The sequence below is a fragment of the Bos indicus genome, chromosome 26, assembly GCF_029378745.1.
Source record: "Bos indicus isolate NIAB-ARS_2022 breed Sahiwal x Tharparkar chromosome 26, NIAB-ARS_B.indTharparkar_mat_pri_1.0, whole genome shotgun sequence".
NCBI lineage: Eukaryota > Metazoa > Chordata > Mammalia > Artiodactyla > Bovidae > Bos > Bos indicus.
This window is the reverse complement of record NC_091785.1, coordinates 262155-279630: the sequence shown is the minus strand read 5'-3', so window position 1 is coordinate 279630 and position 17476 is coordinate 262155. Positions and strand designations below refer to the sequence as shown.

The window sequence follows — 17476 nt, the reverse complement described above, 5'->3', positions numbered from 1 at the left end:
TCTAATATGGCCTGGACTACTGCACTAACTACATAATACCCCTCTTTCCCCTTGCTTTCTACATTCTAGCTACACTGGCCTTTCAATTTCTTCAATGTTCTGTGCCCCCTCTCACCTCAGGCCCTTTGCACAGTCTGCTCTCTAGGTGAAATGATTGTTTTGTGAATGTATTGTTTCCTCAGAGAGCTCCTGTCTAGATCAGTTTTATTTGCTGGATATTCTCACTGATCTCTCTTTCTTTCCTTCATAGCTACTTGTGAGGACCAGTATAGCATAATGGTTAAAAGCAGGGGCCAGTTTATCGAGGTTTGAATTCCAGCTCTATCATTTATTGACTGTGCAACATTGGACAAGTTACTTAACCTCTCTCTGACTCAGTTTCATTGTCTGAAAATATGTATAATAGTGGTGGGTATAGCAGAAAGTGAAGAAGAACTAAAGAGCCTCTTGATGAAAGTGAAAGAGGAGAGTGAAAAAGTTGGCTTAAAGCTTAACATTCAGAAAACGAAGATCATGGTATTTGGTCCCATCTCTTCATGGGAAATAGATGGGGAAACAGTGGAAACAATGTCAGACTTTATTTTTTGTGGCTCCAAAATCACTGCAGATGGTAACTGTAGCCATGAAATTACAAGATGCTTACTCCTTGGAAGGAAAGTTATGACCAACCTAGATAGCATATTGAAAAGCAGAGACATTCGTTTGCCAACAAAGGCCCGTCTAGTCAAGGCAATGGTTTTACCAGTGGTCATGTATGGATGTGAGAGTTGGACTGTGAAGAAAGCTGAGCACTGAAGAATTGATGCTTTTGAAGTTCAAAAGTTTTATCCCTTTTAGAAACACACAGAGAGCAGTTTGAAGCCCATCACCTAAATTATAGGATTCATATTGTACAGAGCCTTAAGAGAAAAAAATTGCATAGCCTTTTCCACGTCCTTTGTAGGGCATGTTTTACATCTTTGTTCCTCAAAGTGTAGATCAAGGGATTTAGCATAGGGATAATGAGAGTGTAAAATACAGATGCCATTTTATCTGTCAAATGAATAGTTAGACTTTGGCTGCACGTACATAAATATTAAAGCCCCATAGAATACTGTGACCACTGTCAGATAAGACCCACAGGTAGAAAAACCCTTGTGCCTGCCTCCAGCAGAGCTCATCCTGAGAATGGATGCAAGGATAAGAAGGTAAGACACAAGAATTATCAGAAGAGAGAAAACCAAATTAAAACCTGCTTAGATAAGAATAATCAGTCCAATTTCATTTGCATTTGAGCAGAGCAAAGATAACAAGGGGAGACTGTCACAGTAGAAATGTCTGATGACATTATAGCCACAGAATGATCAGTCAAATATCTTTACAGCGATCAAAAGAGACTCAAATATTTTATAGAGATATGGCATTGCCACCAGCACCTGACATACCCTTTGCAACATGACCACTGGGTAAAGCAGAGGGTTACGGATGGCCACAGTGGTCATAAGACATTGCTGCCAGAATAAAAAGCTCACTAATAATAAACACAAGAAAGAAAGTGAGCTGTGTAGTGCAAAAAAATAGATTTTATTTTGATCTGCCACAAAATTTACTAACATTTTGGGGCCCACAGCTGTTGAATAACCAAGATCAGTGAAAGCCAGGTACCGGGTGTCTGCAACCTGGAGTCCACCTTAGTGAGGATGACCATGCCCAAATTGCCCACCACAGACATCAAGTAGATGATGAGGAAGAGCCCAAACAATGGAGCCTGCAACTCAGGACGGTCTGTGATTCCCATGAGGATGAATTCACTCAGCACTGTTCCATTCTGTGTTTCCATCCAGGTTTATGGGGAAACCTATTCTGGGTAGACAGAGCAACAGAGTCAATAGATTTTGTGTAAAATATCCTCTAAGATGCGTTAGCATGCATAACTGGTAAGTAAGATAAATTTAAATTTCCAATTTAGAACATTTAAAATTAAATCCATCTGACACATATTAAAATATACATAAATAGAGACAGTAGGAGATATGGAGATAGATCAGCTCTTCTCAATTAGAGTGATTTTACTCCCCCAAGAATATTTTTCCACTGTCTGAAGACATTTTGGCTGTCATAATTGAGAGTTGAAATGCTATTGGCTGCTAATGTTTATAGGTTAGTTAAAGTGCTCAATATCTTAACATATCAAATATGCAACATGTAACAATATTGAGCCAGTAGTCACAATAGTATCGGGTTGACAAGCAATATTGTATAGGTATAGAAACATAGACAATTAGACAGACATATGTAAATATAGATAATAAAGCAAAACTGAGAAGTTAAACAATCATAAAACTTTAGGTATTTCATATATATATATACATATATATGTATATAGTACTCTTCCTTAAAGTTTTATTTTTATTCTTTATAAGGCATAATCACATAATGGCATTTTAAAAATACATCAATACTAGGATATAGTTCAGTTCAGTTCAGTTGCTCAGTCTTGTCCGACTTTTTGCGACCCCATGGACTGCAGCACACCAGGCCTCCTTGTCCATCACCAACTCCCGGAGTTTACTCAAACTCATGCCCATTGAGTCAGTGATGCCATCCAACCATCTCATCCTCTGTTGTCCCCTTCTACTCCTGCCTTCAATATTTCCCAGCATCAGGGTCTTTTCATATGAGTCAGTTCTTTGCACCAGGTGATCAAAGTATTAGCATTTCAGCTTCAACATCAGTCCTTCCAATGAACATTCAGGACTGATTTCCTTTAGGATGGACTGGTTGATCTCCTTGCAGTCCAAGAGATTCTCTCAAGAGTCTTCTCCAACACCACAGTTCAAAAGCATCAATTCTTCAGTGCTCAGCTTTCTTTATAGTCCAACTCTCACATCCATACATGACTACTGAAAAAACCGTAAATTTTACTAGATAGACCTTTGTTGGCAAAGCAATTTCTCTGCTTTTTAATATGTCATCTAGGATATAATGCATATGCTAATGATACAATAAATTTTTAAACCACAATTCCCAAAATTCATATAACCCACTACTCAAAACATAGTCTATGAAAGATATTTTTTTCCTTCAGATGGTACTGATTAAAACTTAGCAGACCACTTGGCAGGTATGAATAAGAAATGCATAATGGACCACAGTGGGAATTAAATTTGTTTACATGGTGAATCATACCAGGACATGCATGACTATGTATCAAACATGTATGTCCATGTATAGGACATATATGTCTATAAATACAGTTTATGCAGTGCTTTCATTTATGGTGAGAAGAGGGCAGCAGAGGATGAGATGGCTAAAGAGCATCACCAACTCAATGAACATGAATTTGAGCAAACTCCAAGAGATAGTTAAGGATAAGGAAGCATGCTACCGGGGTCCAGCCCCGCCTGGATCCAGGGATTGCCTCCGGAGGACAGCACTGAGAAAGAGATAAGGAAAGAATTTTGCAGTTGAGAAAATAGAGGAGAGAAAAGAGGCTGATATTCTTTGGTTTATGCAGAAAGCCAATAAAGCCCCAGCAAGGGACTTGCTCTGTTCACATAGGCTGCAGGTGCCCTCTTGAATCGCGGAAGGTGCCCCACCTTAGGCACCTTCTCGAGTGGGTCTTAGAAGCCCAGGCAGGAAAGTGAATGCAGAGAGCCCCTGCACTCAAGGGGATCAGCCTGAAAAGGAAAAGGAAAGAGAAAGAATGACATGGGGAGACCAAGCTTCAGTGAGCAAGGCCCGCACTTTATTTTCCAAAGCAGTTTTTATACCTTAAGTTGTGCATAGAGGATAATTGGGGAAGGGGTAGAGTCATGCAAGGTTAGCAGTCTTTGATCCTTATTGAAGCCAGGCTTTCTTTCTGCAAACTTATCATATGCAAAAGTTTTAGGTGATTTACATCAACTTCTGGCCAGGAGGCCTGTTAACATTTTATGACCCTTTCTTCAGAAAACTTATTTTTCTCTAAAGGTGATTATTCTAAAGTCAGTCGCCATCCTCCGAAAGCATTAGATGAAGTTGCATTCCTATAGGGCAAAAGTGTGGTGGGCTATAACAAGAAAATAATTAACTCAAGGGTCCAAGGTTACAAACATTAAAGTTACTACTTACATTTCTATACACCAACTATATTAATTAATACACTCCCAGGGACACAGTAGGTAAGGGATATGGAAACTTGGCAGCAAGCATTAGCTCAACAAAGAAATCCTCTACTAGTTCTATTCTAACAATTTTAACTCTCTGAGAAGCTCTGCATTGTTAGAATATCTTAAGCTTTCTGTGTCTCTCGTAGTTGGAAGGCTGTAAACAATCACATGTGTAGCTGCAGGAGTCCAAACAAACCTATCAGGCAAGCTAGAAAATCATTAGAGGGGTTTGAATTGAAACACTCCTGTTATGCCCAGGAGACTTATTAACTAGAGATTTTTTTAAAAATTTATTATTATTTTAAAATTTTATTTATTTTTTAAATTTTATTTTGTTTTTAAACTTTACAATATTGTATTGGTTTGGCCAAATATCGAAATGAATCCACCACGGGTATACATGTGTTCCCCATCCTGAACCCTCCTCCCTTCTTCCTCCCCATACCATCCCTCTGGGTCATCCTAGTGCACCAGCCCTGAGCATCCAGTATCGTGCGTTGAACCTGGACTGGTGACTCGTTTCATACATGATAGTATACATGTTTGAATGCCATTCTCCCAAAAATTCCCACCCTCTCCCTCTCCCACAGAGTCCATAAGACTGTTCTATACATCAGTGTCTGTTTTGCTGTCTCGTATACAGGGTTATTGTTACCATCTTTCTAAATTCCATATGTATGCGTTAGTATACTGTATTGGTGTTTTTCTTTCTGGCTTACTTCACTCTGTATAATAGGCTCCAGTTTCATCCACCTCATTAGAACTGATTCAAATGTATTCTTTTTAATGGCTGAGTAATACTCCATTGTGCATATGTACCACAGCTTTCTTATCCATTCATCTGCTGATGGACATCTAAGTTGCTTCCGTGTCCTGGCTATTATAAACAGTGCTGCGATGAACATTGGGGTACACGTGTCTCTTTCCCTTCTGGTTTCCTCAGTGTGTATGCCCAGCAGTGGGATTGCTGGATCATAAGGCAGTTCTATTTCCAGTTTTTTAAGGAATCTCTACACTGTTCTCCATAGCGGCTGTACTAGTTTGCATTCCCACCAACAGTGTAAGAGGGTTCCCTTTTCTCCACACCCTCTCCAGCATTTATTGCTTGTAGACTTTTGGATTGTAGCCATTCTGATTGGCGTGAAATAGTACCTCATAGTGGTTTTGATTTGCATTTCTCTGATAATGAGTGATGTTGAGCATCTTTTAATGTGTTTGTTAGCTATCTGTATGTCTTCTTTGGAGAAATGTCTATTTAGTTCTTTGGCCCATTTTTTGATTGGGTCATTTAATTTTCTGGAATTGAGCTGTAGGAGTTGCTTGTATATTTTTGAGATTAGTTGTTTGTCAGTTGCTTCATTTGCTATTATTTTCTCACATTCTGAAGGCTGTCTTTTCACCTTCCTAATAGTTTCCTTTGTTGTGCAGAAGCTTTTAAGTTTAACTAGGTCCCATTTGTTTATTTTTGCTTTTATTTCCAATATTCTGGGAGGTGAGTCATAGAGGATCCTGCTGTGATTTGTGTCGGAGAGTGTTTTGCCTATGTTCTCCTCTAGGAGTTTTATAGTTTCTGGTCTTACGTTTAGATCTTTAATCCATTTTGAGTTTATTTTTGTGTATGGTGTTAGAAAGTGTTCTAGTTTCATTCTTTTACAAGTGGTTGACCAGTTTTCCCAGAAGCACTTGTTAAAGAGATTGTCTTTAATCCATTGTATATTCTTACCTCCTTTGTCAAAGATAAGGTGTGCATAGGTGCGTGGATTTATCTCTGGGCTTTCTATTTTGTTCCATTGATCTATATTTCTGTCTTTGTGAGAGTACCATACTGTCTTGATGACTGTGGCTTTGTAGTAGAGCCTGAAGTCAGGTAGGTTGATTCCTCCAGTTCCATTCTTCTTTCCCAAGATAGCTTTGGCTATTTGAGTTTTTTTTGTATTTCCGTACAAATTGTGAAATTATTTGTTCTAGCTCTGTGAAGAATACCGTTGGTAGCTTGATAGGGATTGCATTGAATCTATAAATTGCTTTGGGTAGTATACTCATTTTCACTATATTGATTCTTCCAGTCCATGAACATGGTATATTTCTCCATCTATTAGTGTCCTCTTTGATTTCTTTCACCAGTGTTTTATAGTTTTCTATATATAGGTCTTTAGTTTCTTTAGGTAGATATATTCCTAAGTATTTTATTCTTTCCATTGCAATGGTGAATGGAATTGTTTCCTTAATTTCGCTTTCTGTTTTCTCATTATTAGTGTATAGGAATGCAAGGGATTTCTGTGTGTTGATTTTATATCCTGCAACTTTACTATAATCATTGATTAGTTCTAGTAATTTTCTAGTGGAGTCTTTAGGGTTTTATATGTAGGGTCATGTCATCTGCAAATAGTGAGAGTTTTACTTCTTCTTTTCCAATTTGGATTCCTTTTATTTCTTTTTCTGCTCTGATTGCTGTGGCCAAAACTTCCAAATCTATGTTGAATAGTAATGGTGAAAGTGGGCACCATTGTCTTGTTCCTGATTTTAGAGGAAATGCTTTCAATTTTTCACCATTGAGGATAATGTTTGCTGTGGGTTTGTCATATATAACTTTTATTATGTTGAGGTATATTCCTTCTATTCCTGCTTTCTGGAGAGTTTTTATCATAAATGGATGTTGAATTTTGTCAAAGGCTTTCTCTGCATCTATTGAGATAATCATATGGTTTTTATTTTTCAATTTGTTAATGTGGTGTATTACATTGATTGACTTGCGGATATTGAAGAATCCTTGCATCCCTGGTATAAAGCCCACTTGCTCATGGTGTACGATCTTTTTAATGTGTTGTTGGATTCTGATTGCTAGAATTTTGTTAAGGATTTTTGCATCTATGTTCATCAGTGATATTGGCCTGTAGTTTTCTTTTTTTGTGGGATCTTTGTCAGGTTTTGGTATTAGGGTGATGGTGGCCTCATAGAATGAGTGTGGAAGTTTACCTTCCTCTGCAATTTTCTGGAAGAGTTTGAGCAGGATAGGTGTTAGCTCTTCTCTAAATTTTTGATAGAATTCAGCTGTGAAGCCGTCTGGACCTGGGCTTTTGTTTGCTAAAAGATTTTTGATTACAGTTTCAATTTCCGTGCTTGTGATGGGTCTGTTAAGATTTTCTATTTCTTCCCGGTTCAGTTTTGGAAAGTTGTACTTTTCTAAGAATTTGCCCATTTCTTCCACGTTGTCCATTTTATTGGCATATAATTGTTGATAGTAGTCTCTTATGATCCTTTGTATTTCTGTGTTGTCTGTTGTGATCTCTCCATTTTCATTTCTAATTTTATTGATTTGATTTTTCTCCCTTTGTTTCTTGATGAGTCTGGCTAATGGTTTGTCAATTTTATTTATCCTTTCAAAGAACCATCTTTTGGTTTTGTTGATTTTTGCTATGGTCTCCTTTGTTTCTTTTGCATTTCTTTCTGCCCTAATTTTTAAGATTTCTTTCCTTCTACTAACCCTGGGGTTCTTCATTTCTTCCTTTGCTAGTTGCTTCAGGTGTAGGGTTAGGTTATTTATTTGACTTTTTTCTTGTTTCTTGAGGTATGCCTGTATTGCTATGAACTTTCCCCTTAGGACTGCTTTTACAGTGTCCCACAGGTTTTGGGTTGTTGTGTTTTCATTTTCATTCGTTTCTATGCATATTTTGATTTCTTTTTTGATTTCTTCTGTGATTTGTTGGTTATTCAGCAGCGTGTTGTTCAGCCTCCATATGTTGGAATTTTTAAATAGTTTTTCTCCTGTAATCTTACTGCATTGTGGTCAGAAAAGATGCTTGGAATGATTTCAATTTTCTTGAATTTACCAAGGCTAGATTTATGGCCCAGGATGTGATCTATCCTGGAGAAGGTTCCTTGTGCGCTTGAGAAAAAGGTGAAATTCATTGTTTTGGGATGAAATGTCCTATAGATATCAATTAGGTCTAACTGGTCTATTGTATGGTTTAAAGTTTGTGTTTCCTTGTTACTTTTCTGTTTAGTTGATCTATCCATAGGTGTGAGTGGGGTATTAAAGTCTCCCACTATTATTGTGTTATTGTTAATTTCTCCTTTCATACTTGTTAGCATTTGTCTTACATATTGCAGTGCTCCCGTGTTGGGTGCATATATATTTATAATTGTTATATCTTCTTCTTGGATTGATCCTTTGATCATTATGTAGTGACCGTCTTTGTCTCTTTTCACAGCCTTTGTTTTGAAGTCTATTTTATCTGATATGAGTATTGCTACTCCTGCTTTCTTTTGGTCCCTATTTGCATGGGAAAACTTTTTCCAGCCCTTCACTTTCAGTCTGTATGTGTCCCCTGTTTTGAGGTGGGTCTCTTGTAGACAACATATGTAGGGGTCTTGTTTTTGTATCCATTCAGCCAGTCTTTGTCTTTTGGTTGGGGCATTCAACCCATTTACGTTTAAGGTAATTACTGATAAGTATGATCCCGTTGCCATTTACTTTATTGTTTTGGGTTCAAATTTATACACCATTTTTGTGTTTCCTGTCTAGAGAATATCCTTTAGTATTTGTTGGAGAGCTGGTTTGGTGGTGCTGAATTCTCTCAGCTTTTCTTGTCTGAAAAGCTTTTGATTTCTCCTTCATATTTGAAGGAGATCCTTGCTGGGTACAATAATCTGGGCTGTAGGATATTTTTCATCACTTTAATTATGTCTTGCCATTCCCTCCTGGCTTGAAGAGTTTCTATTGAAAGATCAGCTGTTATCCTTATGGGAATTTCCCTGTGTGTTATTTGTTGTTTTGCTCTTGCTGCTTTTAATATTTGTTCTTTGTTTTTGATCTTTGTTAATTTGATTAATATATGTCTTGGGGTGTTTCACTTTGGGTTTATCCTGTTTGGGACTCTCTGGGTTTCTTGGACTTGAGTGATTATTACCTTCCCCATTTTAGGGAAGTTTTCAACTGTTATCTCCTAAAGTATTTTCTCATGGTCTTTCTTTTTGTCTTCTTCTTCTGGGACCCCTGTGATTCGAATGTTGTAGCGTTTAGTATTGTCCTGGAGGTCTCTGAGATTGTCCTCATTTCTTTTAATTCATTTTTCTTTTTTCCTCTCTGATTCATTTATTTCTACCATTCTATCTTCTAATTCACTAATCCTATCTTCTTCCTCTGTTATTCGACTATTTGTTGCCTCCAGAGTGTTTTTAATTTCATTTATTGCATTATTCATTATATATTGACTCTTTTTTATTTATTCTAAGTCCTTGTTAAACCTTTCTTGCATCTTCTCAATCCTTGTCTCCAGGCTATTTATCTGTGATTCCATTTTAATTTCAAGATTTTGGATCAATTTCACTATTATTATTTGGAATTCTTTATCAGGTAGATTCCCTATCTCTTCCTCTTTTGTTTGGTTTGGTGGGTATTTATCCTGTTCCTTTATCTGCTGGGTATTCCTCTGTCTCTTCATCTTGTTTAAATTGCTGAGTTTGGGGTGTCCTTTCTGTATTCTGGCAGTTTGTGGAGTTCTCTTTATTGTGGTGTTTCCTTACTGTGTGTGGGTTTGTACAGGTGGCTTGTCAAGGTTTCTTGGTTAGGGAAGCTTGTGTCGGTGTTCTCGTGGGTGGAGCTGTATTTCTTCTCTGTGGAGTGCAAATAAGTGTCCAGTAATGAGTTATGAGATGTCTGTGGTTTTGGGGTGACTTTGGGCAGCCTGTATCTTGGAGCTCAAGGCTGTGTTCCTTTTTTTACTGGATAATTTGTTTGATATGTCTTGCCCTGGAACTTGTTGGCCCTTGTGTGGTGCTTGGTTTCAGTGTAGGTATGGAGGTGTTTGATGAGCTCCTGTCAGTTAATGTTCCCTGGAGTCAGGAGTTCCCTGGAGTCAGGGTTTGGACTTAAGCCTCCTGCTTCCAGTTATCAGTCTTATTTTTACAGTAGTTTCAAAACTTCTCCTATACAGCACCATTGATAAAACATCTACGTTAAAGATGAAAAGTTTCTCCACCATGAGGGTTACCCAGAGAGGTTCACAGCATTACATGGAGAAGAGAAGAGGAAGGAGGGAGTTAGAGGTGACCCAGATGAGATGAGGTGGAATCAATAGAGGAGATAGTGGGCTAGCCAGTAATCACTTCCTTATGTGCACTCCACAACTGGACCGCTCAGAGATGTTCATGGGGTTATACAGAGAAGAGAAGAAGGAGGAAGGAGACAGAGGTGGCCAGGAGGATAAAAGGGGGGAATGAAAAGGAGGGAGACAGATCCAGCCAGTAATCAGTTCCCTAAGTGTTCTCCACCGTCTGGAACACACAGAAATTCACAGAGTTGGGTAGAGTAGAGAGGGGTTAGGGAGGAGACACAGGTGACCTGGTGGAGAAAATGGAGAGTCCAAAGGGAAAGAGAGCAGTCAAGCCAGTAATCTCGCTCCCTAGTGAAAAATGGGTCCTGAAGATTGGGTTCTTAAAGGTATGAAATTGGTAACAAATATATAAAAGCAAAAATTAAAATCTAGAGTAGAGTTTGGAATTTCAAAAATACAATGTTAAAGAAAAGAAGACGGAAAAGAAAGAGAGAAAAACAAACAAACAAAAACAAAGTTGCAAAAATTATAAAGAAAATATAGGTATAAAATTGATAACAAGTGCCAAAAAGCAAAAGTTAAAAATCTAGAGTAGAGTTTGGAATTTCAAAAATACAATGTTAAAGAAAATAAGAAGGAAAAGAAAGAGAGAAAAACAAACAAACAAAAACAAAGTCACAAAAATTATAAAGAAAATATAGGTATAAAATTGATAACAAATACCAAAAAGCATAAATTAAAAATCTAGAGTTTAGTTTGGAATTTCAGGTATACAATGTTATATAAAAGAAGAAGAGAAAGAAAGAGAGAAAAAAAAGTCACAAAAATTATGTATAGATAATATATATATATAGGTACAAAATTGATAACCAATACCAAAAAGCTAAAATTAAAAATCTAGAGTTTGGAGTTTCAAAAATACGATGTTAAAGAAAAGAAGAAGAAGAAAAAAAAAAAAGGTCAAAAATTATAAAAATATATATATATGAAATTTCCTTTAAAAAATAGTTTTGTTTTGTTTTTTTGCAAAGTAATAGTAGGTTATAAAAGTGAAAATTAAAGGAATAATAGAGGACTTAAAATTTTTTTTTTAATTAAAAAAAGAAAGAATGATCGTAAAAATAGTAAAAATATATCTAGGACTTTCTCTGGTTTTGTTGTAGGTATTGTGGGTTCAGTTCATTTTCGGCTAGTTCCTTTGTCCGACTTATATTCTCAAGATCTATAGGCCCCTTCCTATGTAGATGGTACTAACCACAGGGTTTTAATCTATTGCCTGTAGCTTCCAAGGCGGTTCCCTCTGTTATAGCTTCTTCTGTTTTCTGGTCTCCTCAGTGTCTGGTTTCCGCCCTGACACAAAGGGGACGGTGGAGGACACTTTTTTTTTTTTTTTTTTTTAGGCTCACTTGTTTAGTCACGTTGTGGGGAGGGAGGGACGCTGCAAACAAATAACACTGGTGTGTGCTCGCAGTGACTCAGCCACACTGGGTCTGCCCCTGCTCACCCCGCATGTAGCCTCCCTGCCCACACTGCTCAGGCTCTAGGTTGCTCCACCGGGAACCCTTGGTGGCCGGCCCTGGGCTGCTTGCACCTCTCAGGTCCAAGCCGCTCAGGTTCAGGCACTTGGGTAGTCCTCAGAGGCGCAGACTCGGTTGGCCTGTGTTTTGTGCCCTTCCCAGGTCTGAGCAGCTCAGGTGATGAGGTGTTTGGTGAGTGCGATTGCTGTGACTTATCGCCTCCTCGCCGCTCAGTTATCTAGGTGTACAACCGGCACACCTTCTCAGGTGGATGTTGACCGTCCAGACCCCCAAGAAGTCTTTGTTAGCAAAGAAGCCTGCTTACAGTTTTATGGATAACGTCTCTCTGGGGCTGCAATTGCCCCCTTCCAGCTCTGGCTGCCTGTCACCGGAGGGGGATGGTCTGCAGCCGGCTATCTCTGTTCAGTCCTTTGTTCTGTGCGCGGGCCTGGTGGTGTCTTAGGTTAGGGCTGGCTTTTCACGTGGTAGATATACCACAGTCTGGTTTGCTAGCCCAAATTATTTCGCTCAGATAGTGCTCGGGGTATTCAGGCTAGATCCTTACTCTAAGTGATGCAGCCCATGCCACGCCTGCCTGCCCAGCCCCCGCTTGCTAATGGCAGATGCAGGCGTCTGCACTGCTTCTCCGCTGGGGGAGTTACCGTAGGGCTTGTAATCTGTGGGTTTTAATTGTTTATTTATTTTTCCTCCCTGTTATGTTGCCCTCTGTGCTTCCAAGGCTCCGCACAGATTTGGCAGTGAGAAGGTTTCCTGGTGTTTGGAAACTTCTCTCTTTTTGAGACTCCCTTCTCGGGAAGGAACTCTGTCCCTCCCTCTTTTGTCTCTTTTTTTGTCTTTTATATTTTTTCCTACCTCCTTTTGAAGACTTGGGTTGCTTTTGTGGGTGCCTGATGTCCTCTGCCAGCATTCAGAAGTTGTTTTGTGGAATTTACTCGGCGTTTAAATGTTCATTTGATGAATTTGTGGGGGAGAAAGTGCTCTCCCCGTCCTACTCCTCCACCATCTTAGCTCCTCCTCCTTTAACTAGAGTTTTAAGTTGATTTTCTTACAGAGAAAGGTTGTCAGGGATAGCCCCCCCCACTCCCCCCATTAATGTTAGAAGAGTTGGTGAAAGTCGTGAAATAGTAAAACAGACAGATTTTGGTTTTGGTGTAGATGCTCTGGCAGGTCCAGGGGGGTCCCTTGAGCCCTGACTCGCCTTTGCATATCAGGTCTCTCCGCATGACCTTTGTCATGGGTGGGAACTCCCGTGCTGGCTCCCGACAGGCAGGCAGATTCTTTACCACTCTGCCACCTGAAAAGGCTTCAAAGATGCTAATGGTATTTAATTAGTATGATTTGATATCTGTTTATAGTGTAAGGCAGTAGAAAGAGGAATATAAGCTATAGAGGAAACATTTAAGTTGGAATTCGTTCTGAAAATACTTGAAAAAAAAAAAAAAAGATCAGGGATGGATAGAACACAATTGTGCCCAGACTGACAGCTTTGGGAGGAGTGGGATATTCCAGTCTGGAGTACTCTGGAATATTCTCCATACGCCCCAGTTCTGAGCACCAAGCCTGGCTCAAAGCTGACAGCCAGCCAGTGTGTGTTCATCCAGACTGAAGCACGTGCATGTTTGCATGTGAACTGCTCTCTTAGCTCATCAAACGGAGTATCTTAGAGTTTTTTATTTCTGATTCCTCCAGGGGTTCCTATCATGCTCCCCTGGATTATTGGGAGAAAACTGGATCCTGAAATTAGCCCAAGGGAGTGAGAACTCAGAAGGCCTTGCCTTGAAGTTCAGAACCTTGAAGCAGCCATGCAAGATGTGGCCAGGACGAGCTGCCAGTGCTGCTGGGCTGGTGTGTAGAAGAGGCCCCCTGGCCAGCTCATCAATCCCTCTTCCCAGGAGCCTTAGCATCCAGAGCAAGGTGCTGGCTCTGAGGTGCTCCGAGCTGCAGGTGCTTCATCCATATTATTGTTTCTAACCTGCTGATGTAGGCAGCGTGTAAGTACAAGGAAAGGAGCAACTTGGGTTCACATGAAATCCACCTGAGCTGCCTGCAAATCCAGCAAGCTGCTGCTTGCTGCCTGCCTTCCAAGAAGAGATGTGGCAGCTCTGCTACTGAATCTCGGCAAGTCCTCTACATGTGTTTGTGATAGAAGCTTCCTCTTCCAGAACACAGATAGTGTTGGCTGTTTGTTTTCCTGAGACAATCAACTTGTGTTCTTTCCCAGCAGAGTGCCTACACAGCCTTAGGCTTCTATTTCTCTGGATTGTGGAAACATGACTCTCCTTTTCAGCTCTCCTTGGAAAACTGTTAGGGACCTCCTAGAGAGGAAAGCTATTGCTTGGGGTTCTAAGTGGATTCAGGGGATGAGTAGGGTGGTGTGGGCACAGATGATACACATACCCGTTTCATTAAGTGAGACAATGCAGATTGTCCACAATATCAAACGATACACCTCTGGAAATCCTAGCTGGCCAGGAGGTGGTTCACAGCTTAAGAAATGGCTTCATAACTTATTCAGAGTGTGGCAAGTCCTTCAGGATTCTGAGCCTAGTTTTTCAAGCTACTCAATGACATGGGAAAGGAACAGGAATGTTCTAATGTGAAAAAAATGTAAAAGAGACCTAAGTCACATAATAATAACCTTACATAGTGTCTCAAAGAAGCCTACAGTAAGAAAGAGTTTTAGGTATTTGAGGAGCTTTTGGATATATGAGAACACAGAGGAATTTGTCTGTATCTGCTAGGTTATCCGATTTTTTTTGGTATATAATTGTTCATCGAAGTCTCTAACAATCCTTTGTTCTTGTATCCTATCATTTGTAATGTCTTCTCCTTCATTTAGAATTTTATTTCAGTCTTTTCTTTATCTTGATGAGTCTAGCTAAAGATTTGTTCATATTTTTAAAAAACAGAGCCTATTAGTTTCGTTGATCTTATGTTAATTTTTTTAGTTTCTATTTCATTTATTTCCATTCTGTTCTTTTCCTTATATTAATTTTGGGCTTGGTATGTTCTTCTTTTTCTGGTTCCTTATTAGGTTGCTTATCTGAGAGCATTCTTTTTTCTTAATGTACACATTTATTGTTATAAACTTTCCTCTGAGAACTTCTTTTGCTCCATCTGTTAAGCTTTGGTGATATTCATTTTCTTTCAGAGAAGGCAATGGCACCCCACTCCAGTACTCTTGCTTGGAAAATCCCATGGACGGAAGGCTGCAATCCATGGGGTCGCTAAGAGTCAGACACGACTGAGCGACTTCACTTTCACTTTTCACTTTCATGCATTGGAGAAGGAAATGGCAACCCACTCCAGTGTTCTTGCCTGGAGAATCCCAGGGACGGGGGAGCCTGGTGGGCTGCCGTCTCTGGGGTCGCACAGAGTCGGACACGACTGAAGCGACTTAGCATTTAGCATTTTCTCTCTCTCTCTCTCTCTCTCTGTTTATTGGGGGGGGGGGTGACTAATATCTATTGTTTAGCTGCTGTGCTATAAAACCCATCATAGTGTCATGCCAAAGGTGCAAGTTTCTTTATCTGACTTTCAGGAATCTAGTAGAAAATTAATGTAAGACATGCTGGAGCAAAACAGAGCAAAAAGCACTGAAGCTTGCAGAGGCCACTTCCACCTAGTAAAGTCCCCACATGTAAGATTGCCACCCCAGAAATAGAGAGAGCCATGGTGTGCTCTACTTGGGCATCCTGAAATAATCCCAGAACTGCATGTTACAGAGATTTCCTTCAGTTTCTTGTTTGTAACTCAAATGTACAGAATGAAACTAGTTCCTCAGGCAGTATCAAAGCAGCTTTCCTCATGTCACAAAAATTTCCATAAGTTTGAGACTTAAAAGTGCATCCCCAGTGGGGGCTGTGGTGTCAGAGCCCACAGCAGGAGCCCAGGGGAGAGGCTTACAAGCCTCCACTCTCATCCTGGCTCACACACCACACACCTTATTTAGAACAGGTTACTCTAAATCAGCAGGAAATTCCATGCATGATTAGATCGCACAATGACCCATTCACTGGGTTGAGTGCTCACAGTGTGGCCACGACTTTTCAGTGTGCAGCGATGTAGCAGGGACTGAGACACCATACTTCCTGTCATTGTGGCATTTATAGTCAAGCAACGTCTGAAGTAACCTCATTAATAAAGAGGCAGAAACCTGGTTTTGGTAGATTTGATTGTCAGAAAAAGAGACAGTAACCTTTACACTTTACTGTTCTTGTATTTGCTGTGTTTGTGTTTTTGCATCAATTTTTCCTCCTAGGACTCCATCTCAGACCAGTTATGTAGTAGTCTAAGAAACTAGCAGAAGTCCACAAGTTGGCTCCAATACCTTTTTTTTTTTTTTTTTGGTGGGTGAAGTAGCATAATCCACTAAATCTCTTAAGTTTTGGTACTGCTCTGTCATCTGGGAGTACTCTAGGAACTCTGAATTAGAGAAAAGTTGACAAATAAATTAGAAATCCCAGTGAGGTTGTTTGGATGTCTGGGTCACATGTGTTCCCAATTCTGTTCTGAGATATTCCATTGACTATCAATGCTGAGACGCCATGTCTTATGTTGACCTGGCCTTTGTAAAGCAGGGGAAAGTGAAAGGGAAGTCACTCAGTCATGTCCGACTCTTTGGGAGCCCACGGACTGTAGCCTACCAGGCTCCTCTGTCCATGTGATTTTCCAGGCAATAGTACTGGAGTGGATTGCCATTTCCTTCTCCAGTGGATCTTCCCAACCCAGGGATTGAACCTGTGTCTTTCACATTGTAGACAGATGCTTTACCGTCTGAGCCACCAGGGAAGTCCTCTTGTAAAGCAGAGGGGTCCTGGTCAAAAATGTGGTCAGCATTCCACTGCAGAATCATGGTATCTCCCTAAGAGGAATATTAACCTTGGTTTCCATCACTCATTGAGAAGATAGAATAGAAAGTTTAAATGCTGGCTCCAGCATTTACTAGCAGTACGACCCTGAGAACTTAAGCAAGTTAATATAACCTCTCTAAACTATTGCTTTAGTTCATCATCAATAAATGAGGCTAATAATATTTACCTTGTAGTGCTGCAATGGTTAAATAATAAAGTCCGTGGCAGAGGGTTCATATACACTGTGGGCTTCCCTTGTGGCCTGCAATAAATAAATAAATAATCGGCCTGCAATGCGGGAGACCTGGGTTCAATCCCTGGGTTGGGAAGATCCCCTGGAGAAGGGAAAGGCTACCCACTTCAGTATTCTGGTTTGCTTTACACTTGTACCCCCAGGCATCCCCTCACATGCTGATTGTAAAGCAGAGGGGTCCTGGTCAAAAATGTGGCCATGTCCAGATGAGCATTGACCAGTGGAGCGTTAGCAAGAGTGATGCAACTGAAAGCCTGGTAAGTCCTTGTACATTGGGCTCTATTTTCTTGGAATCCATCTGCCATGCTGTGAAGAAGCATAAGCAGCCATGTGGAGAAGCCCACTTGGAGGAGAATGGAGGCCTTAAGCCAACTCCCAGCTGGGCTCCCAGCCTGCAGCCAGTACTGATTTCCATCCATCTGTATGAGTCCATTTTAGATCTTCTAGATATCCAACTCAAAGCCAGCAACATTCTTGAAGCCTAGTAACCCTGAAGCCTAGTAACATTTTGGTCAACCCCCAGAGCTGTAAGAAGGAATAAGAAATTGTGGGAAGCCATTAGATTTGAAGTGATGTGTTCTGCAGCAGTTGATAGCTAAAACAGAACCATGTGGAGTCCTGCCACCACAGGTGGCATTGATTTTGT

At 40.0% G+C, this 17476-nt stretch overlaps 1 pseudogene; it reads right to left on the bottom strand.

Annotated features, from left to right (window-relative positions):
- Window positions 1-883: 883 nt before the first annotated feature.
- Window positions 884-1819, bottom strand: LOC139179898 (olfactory receptor 8K3-like; annotated as a pseudogene).
- Window positions 1820-17476: the final 15657 nt, after the last annotated feature.